This window comes from Neopelma chrysocephalum, unplaced genomic scaffold (assembly GCF_003984885.1).
Source record: "Neopelma chrysocephalum unplaced genomic scaffold, ASM398488v2 Primary Assembly neopelma1_147, whole genome shotgun sequence".
In the NCBI taxonomy this organism is placed as follows: Eukaryota; Metazoa; Chordata; class Aves; order Passeriformes; family Pipridae; genus Neopelma; species Neopelma chrysocephalum.
Window position 1 is genome coordinate 3,362,085 of NW_020897809.1, and position 7,567 is coordinate 3,369,651.

General features: G+C 46.8%; 1 long non-coding RNA gene across 1 annotated transcript; it reads right to left on the minus strand.

The window, feature by feature from the left end:
- Window positions 1-1,605: 1,605 nt before the first annotated feature.
- Window positions 1,606-7,424, minus strand: LOC113975987. Its single transcript, XR_003536976.1, has 3 exons — window positions 7,110-7,424; window positions 2,271-2,647; window positions 1,606-2,017 (listed from the first exon to the last, which is right to left on the minus strand). It is a non-coding gene; the product is annotated as an uncharacterized LOC113975987 (long non-coding RNA).
- Between the last annotated feature and the right edge of the window lie 143 nt (window positions 7,425-7,567).

A 7,567-nucleotide genomic window follows, 5' to 3' on the forward strand; every position in this document is an offset into this window, starting at 1 on the left:
AGCAGTTAACCCAGAGCCATCCACCACACACCTCACACCCCGTTTGCTCCCCCTTGCCCAGAGCATTTCCCCTACGTTTTTCTCTGTTTACCCCAGTACCAGCAAAGGTCCTATTTTTGTGAAGAAATGCAACACTGTGCAGAAGCTGGGGAGGGCCAATCACACACATCCCACTGGGACTTGTGCCAAAACTCAGAAGTCTAAAAGCAAGCCTTTTTCCCATTTAAACCTCTGCTCCCCTCATACAAGAGGGGAAGTTTTATGCCTCTGCAGTATTTGCTCCTGCAAATATTTGCTTCTTGTCCAAAAAAAATGACAGAAAAAAAACATAAAAGGACTGAATTAAGGCTATCACTGGGAAAAGACGTTTTTTCCAGATAAATACAGCCCTTTCCTGGGTTACTGAGACTAAAATATTCTTTAAAACAAACTCTGCATGAATTTGATACATTAAATCCCAAGTTTATGCCTTGGTTTTTCTGAGGGAGGTTTTTGTGCAACTCTACATTAGTCTGACCTGAGTTGCCTTGAACAAAGCTTCCTGAATGTGATCAATTTTAAAATCTACTCAAATTGAAGAGTCTGTCAAGGCTCTTAGTGCAATTCCCACATTTCAATACGAACAATTTTAGAGGAAAACATACAAAAATCGCCATTCTTAGTTGCAAAAGCTTTGAAGTCACAAGTATTTCAGTGTGTCAGGGACAGTTCTCTGGCAAATTTGAGTGTTATTTTCCTGGAATAAGTGATCAAGTGAGCTGATGTGAGTCAGTCTCTGCTATATAAGACACATAAGATTTACCATTAATTGAGAGCAGTTCAGAACATTAGCACTAAGCTGATGCTGGTGCATCGACTGAGGTGGAGGAAAGGCTGCTGGTTTCTAGCACCAGTACCTGGGGGAAAGAGGAACAGGATTTGGAAGGACTGACTCAGGCTGGAAAGAGATTCCATTTCATACAGCATTTGGTATAACCTCCTCATTTAGCCTTAGCCAAGTAACAATCCATCTTTCTGGGGCACAAAGCAACACACCAAAATCAGAACCACAACAAAGAAAATGGGTGCTCCTAAATCATCAGTTCAGGGTCTCACTACAATTCAAAATGAAGTCATCTGCCAGGGGTTATCTCTGTGGCTTGAGAAATATAGCACAATACCCTGGGTGGAAAGACAGGCTTTCAATCTTTGTCACCTAACTACTGTCAGAAGACAAGCGTGGTGGAAACCAGTCCCCAAACATGTAACACAGACACCACGTTTTCCTACTTGCCTTTTTTCAACGGCCAAGGAATGAACGTGTGTGACTCTCAGGGACTGGGTCTGAGCCACATTTCTGAAGGCAGAAAGACTGCATAAACACAGCTCCAGTGTGGAAGAGAAAAAGATCTTTGTGGCAAACTGAATTTAGCAACGTCACCAGGAGCTTCTGACTCAGCCCTGCTCTGCCCAGCTGCGCACTCCAACCACCACCTCCCTTCGTACCTGCCAAACCAGCCCCATTCAGCCCACTTGGAGCTCTGCCACGAGCAGCTGGACAGAAGATGACTGATGCAGCTGTAAAGCAACATCTAATGAAGAAATTCTTTTTATTTCAGGGCTGTAATTAAGCCATACCTCGTAACACTGCCACTGGCTGGGGCAGGAAGGCTACTGACGGGTCGTACCAGGAGAAATGGCTGATAGGATCAGGTTGTTATTCCACTTCAGACCAGTTCACGTTGGCTTGAGTCAACCTCAGACCAGTTTAACTTTGCTGTTTCCTTGCCTGCTTCTGCTGCCTGGCAGGTCTCCCAGATAAAAGGGCTGCTTGCATCGCCCAGGCACAGAGGAGGCTGCTCTGGCTCTGGACATTAACAGGAAGGTCTTGCACAGGCTCCAGTTTTCCAGGGAAAGTGCAAGGCCCCCCTGCCAAATGTTCCACTTCAAACAGCTCAAGCTTGCTGCTCCCGCTGTCTGTGCAGGCTGGTGACTGTGGTTTGCATTGTACAGGGACACAAAACATCCCATAGATGCACTTAAAGCAAAAGATTTAAGCACTTTCAGGTTAGCATTCCACTTCCTGCAAGTCAGGCTTAACATCTCCCTTCGGTGGGCTGCTCGGGCAGCTTAGTCAGCTCCCAGGTGGGCACCTCTGCCTCCTGAGCAACTCAAAGCTGAGCTGACAGCTCCCTCCTCTGTCGGAAAGCACTTAAAGCGGCCTAAAAGTCTGTCCGAGCGTCACTTGGAGCAGGAGACTTGAATAGCCAAGGTTATGCATTTTCTCTCACTTTTTGCATGCAGGCAGGAGTTTCCCGGTGGTATAGGACCCTCCTGCCAAATGCACCGAGTGCTGCTAAAGCTTCAGTTCTCATCCTGCCCTGCTGCAGCTGAGCTGGGTGAGCCTCTCACAGCAGCAGGGCATGGCCAGGACCTCCTTTCCCTTCCAGCTGTGAAAGCTCATGCCATGTGTCCTGCTCTTGTCCTTCTGAGGTTTGGCTTCTCCAGAGTGCAGCAGCAGACAGCAGAAAGGGAGCAGAGCACAGGCACTGTCCTGCCCAGGCAGGACTGGAGGTTCCTGTAGGTCACTGCCAGGTCTGTCTGTCCTTCCTGCCCAGCTACAGCCTGTTTCACACTGAGGGGGTACCTGCCAGTCCTTCCCTTCTGCCTGTGAGAAAAAATATTGGATTTACTGAGAATTTAATAGGAGGTTGAAACTACAAATGAAAATTTAGTCCCGGGGGATGCTATCCCTGATGTCATCCCACGGCTGACAAGCCAGCCTGGGATATAAGTGGAGTGTTGCATGTGCTGAAGGTTTTTGTGCCTCACGCTTAGGGCTAAAGGTTTTTATGCTGGTTCTTGAAACAAAATTGGAAAAGGAGGGCATGGGCAGTTGACAGAAAAAACAATTTTGAAATACTAGTAAAATGTTGGGGAAGCTTAATTATTTCAGGATCAAGATGCATCAGTATATTCTCTTCAGTTTATCCTTTAAAATTTAAAGTGGAAAGTGGTTTTATTTCACTTTCTCGTGGTATAGTTTACTAGAGCTCTTTCAAATATTTCTAAATTCAGAAAACAGGAAGAAAACAATCAGATTATCTTAAACTGCACTGCACAAAAAGAGTCAATATTAAATGCCTTACTGTACAATTCAAATCTTCTATTCCCCCTCTATTCTCTATTGTTTTACAAAGCACTGAAGTTTGTCTACCAGAGTTATTGTTGGATCCTACTAAACATCTCTGAATTTTGTCTGTTCTGCTCCATTTACAAACTCAGAGTTCTGGGATAATTTAGTCTTTGAGCATAAACTGAACTTCACTGGTCTTGCTTGCTGCCTGCTAGGAAAACTGTAGATTTTTCTGATAGGGTTTTTAATTCAATTAAGTCTCTCTGCACATGCCACAAGGAAAGCTTACTCATTGCCATTGCATTTTCTTGCCACAGCAGCTACCATGCACTTGAAGCAAGGCTGCTGTGTTAGTGTGAAATAAATTAAATAATTGTTCAGCTTTCAACTGAGACACAAGCTAAGAGAATTATGCAAAAAAAAAACCAACTTGCAAAAAAATGATAGTGAGATATGGGAAAGGCTTTCAGGACTGCAGGAGGAGCTGCTTGTGCTCTATTTGTGGGAGAGAGGAAGGTGGGTCACACTGGGATTAAGGGATGAGCTTGTGCAAGTCACTGCTGTCTGGAGCTGTCATGCCCAAGAGCCAGCCAGGGTCTCTAAGAGGTACAGCCTCCTGGATACACAATCCCAGGCAGGGACACGAGATAAACTTTCAGTTCAGGTAATAAATCTTCACAGGAGGAAACCAGGAGGATCCCACACTTGGGCAGGGAATACAGAACACAAAGATTTCTGATGGCTTTGCTGTAGGATTTTAAAGGCCTGTGTTCCTCTGAGCCTCGAGGGTTTCCATACCAGGGATTCTCTCAGTGGGAAATACAGAGCTGCTTTCTCCTGCAATCCTGCAACAGGGAAGCCTGACCCATGCCAGCTTGGAGGTGCCTGTGTCAGACACCTCAACTGCACTGAGCTGGGTCTTGTAGGCTCCATTTCTCCAACCATGCCCAAGAGCCTGTGTTGGACTAGAGGCCAGCAACTTTGGGGAGCTTCTGCTCCCCCTCTGCGTATCAGAGGCTTTGGATTTCCCTATCCCTGTGGACGGGCAGTTCTCTCTCCTGCGAAAATCCCCTGTTCAGAGCACTGGAGTTCTCCCCTTCGTTGGGGCTGTCGTGACAGCAGCTCATTGACAGCACCCACGGGCCCAGCTGGAAGCTACCGCCCATGGACAGACACAGGAGAGTTAATTGCTACAGCAACAAGGAAGGAGGAGGCTAAAGGTCTGGCTTTCAAGGTGGCCACTTCCTTCAGGACTTCAGACAGGTGACTTGCCCTTCAGGATTCTTTATCTGTGAGACAGATCAAAAACTAACTTGACCAAGGCCTGCACTTGGCCTAAATGCGGTGCAGACTGGGGAGAGAGGAAGAATGATGTCCTACATGGAAGAAATAGATGTCCTTTTGGTTTGGGCTCTGCTGCTTTCACATTTTTTTTTTATACTGGCACCATTGGGAGAGTTCCCATTTGCTTAATTAGGCCACATATGAGGAACCTGGGAAGACACTTTGCATATTTGGAGTGGCTTGACCTGCTAATTTTCATCCTTTATGAATGTGAGCAGCCTGGGTTCAGATGAAAGTTCCTGACTTTAGGAGGAGCTGGATATCCAAATCAGCTGCAAAGAGTAAGTTGTTGGAGATTTTTGTTTGGGTTTTTTTTTTTAAACACCACACACGAACCCACATTTTTACTGGGGTAGACAGTAAAACACACTGCTCTGCTTATAGCTCTAGAACAAAGACAACACTGACATAGCATCATGTTTGGTTGGCAAGCATTTCTAGATGCTATTCCCAGTTTACAGACAATCATGTCAATGCTGTGGTGTTGGAAGCAAGCTTTCATTGTTTCCTGACACAAAAACTACATTTACTCTTCAACCAAGTGTACAGCTTGATCAAAAATATAACCCAGGGTACATTCTCTAAGGGGAAAAGAAATCTTATCAGCTACTGCTTCCTATTATTTCCTCTCAGTTCTTGGTTTTTTTTCTGATAGCTGTACACACAGTTAGAAGACTGCCTGACTTAAGTGGAATTAATTGCAAGAGGTATATCTGCAATAAAAATATCTGCAAAAGATATTTTGGGGTGTTCCTTGCTATTAGGTAAACTTATTTTCCCATGTATGGACCCTTATCTTTGCAAAAGAATTATTTTTGGGGGGAAGGGGGACTTATGTTTATGACCAAACTAATTATTTCAGAATATATTGCTTTTTACTCATAAATGAACTCTCCATGTGTCCTGTGAGAAGAGCTGCACTTCTTTATCACATTCCCATCCTTGAAGCTGAAAAACTACTTGGATCCTGGCCATAACATGAAAGTCAGGATGTTTTGAACCATGGCACACGCATGAGACAAGAGAAGGTGTCAAGTTCACACTACAGACAACTTCAGAACTTGTGGTTAACAGAGAGTTAGACTGAGGATCCTTATTCCTGGCAGTAGAGCTTGTTGGCTACCTTGATTAAAATCAAAGCTTTCAATCCATTAAAAGCTATCTATTTACCAATTGGGAAGAATCAGCTCCTGAAGTACTTTGATTAACATGATGCCCACCTGGGGCCACAGACCCATCCAAATCCAGAGAGCTCTCTGCCCTGGGCAGGGAGCTACTGCCCTAGGAAAAGGAGCACACACGTACTGTGATCAAAACACCTGACAGCGTTTTGTAAACAAAGGCCAAATTTCCGTAGTTGGCCACAAGGATCTCTATCAAACAGTGAGAATAAAAAAAAACAATTATGAAAAGAACCTATAGCCTAAAAATAACTGATTTCTGGTTCAAGCCCCACCAAGCTGGTGTCCAAGCCACAGGTAGTTTCACTACAGGCTTCAGACAAATGGACTTCTGTCCCAATGTCAGAGGTGGAGGTGTACTGGTCAGCCACAGGGCAAACTATCACAGGCCTCTGACTGTGCACGCTGTCAGCTGCCTGTCAAGAATCAGTACCAAGCATTTACCAGTTTGTATCAAACATTTGCTTGATTAAAAAAGTCAGTTCCTTGCAATGCTTTACAGGGACATGCTTAGTGACAGGGGCTAAGCAGCTCCTTCCTCTACAGACAGAGTGCAGGCCATAAAAAGGTCAGGCTAAAGTTAGCTGGCAATGCAAATGCTGTCAAATAAGGAAGGAACGGGGATGGGGACAAGCACTTAAGATCATGTACTAGGATTGGCACAGCACCAGCTTCTAGGGAAACCCAGGTTAAATAGGTTATCCCCACATGCCAGCTAAAGGCTCCTGTGCCTGCTGCACAAGGGAACCCTGAAAGACAGCAGTTATTTGTCATCAACCCCCTCTGTACACACATTCCCTTCCCGGTGATGCCCCTCCAAGTCCCCTAAGGCCAGTTCCACCTGTTGAACCTTCTCAGGTGGGCAAGGAGGGAAACAAGAACAAGGCAGTACCCTTCCTCCAGGATACACTGCACCAACCACAGGGCTCTGCATCCTGGGACAAGGGCAATCCTTGCCATCAGGCTGACCACAGACATGCTCAGGAGATCCTATCAGTAAGAAGTGGCAGTGAACCCAATCCTTCCAGCCCCTTCCTACACTGCCTGGGAGCTCCCTGGCTTCCTCCAGCTCCAAGAGCTCTGCCCAGTGTCTCTCAACAGCACAGCTCACCAGCTCCACTGGAAGCAGAAGGAAATGAGAGGCCCACAGGCAAATGGAGCACAGTGATACAACTCCATGTAAGCCTTCCACAGAGTCAATTATGCTGGAAAAGACCTCTGACATCATCGAGTCCAACCTATGACCAAACACCAAATCAACACAGCATTAAGTGCCACATCCAGTGTTTCCTAAGCACCTCCAGGGATGGCAACTCCACTACCTCCTTGGGTAGCCATTCCAATAATTAATCACCCTTTCTGTGAAGAAATTCTTCCTAATGTCCAACCCAAACCTCCCGTGGCACAGCTTAAGACTGTATCCTCTTGTCCTATCACCAGCTGCCTGGGAGAAAAAGGTCAATCCCAACCTGGCTACAACTTCCTTTCACGGAGCTGCAGAATGATAAGGTCACTCCTGAGCCTCCTTCCCTCCAAGCTGAACACCACCAGCTCCCTTAGCCACTCCTCACAGGACTTGTGCTCCAGACCCCTCACCAGCTCTGTTGCCCTTGTCTGGACCCGCTCCAGCACCTCAGCGTCCCTCCCGAAATGAGGGACCCAGAGCTGGGCACAGTACTCGAGGTGGGAATCCACTAGAAGAAAACAGGGAACTGAGCGGACTGTAGGCAAACGAGGCACTGTTATACGAGTCCCCACCGCCGGGTGCCCGGAACTCCTCGTGCACCTCCCCCATCAACCCTCGTCACACCCCAAACCCGCGCGGCGTAAATAGCACCGGGGCTTTTATAGCGCCCCTTCCCGGCATGCCCCGCGCGCGGCCGCCGCCGATTGGCCCGCGGGTGGCCGGGGGCGGGGCGGGCGCGCG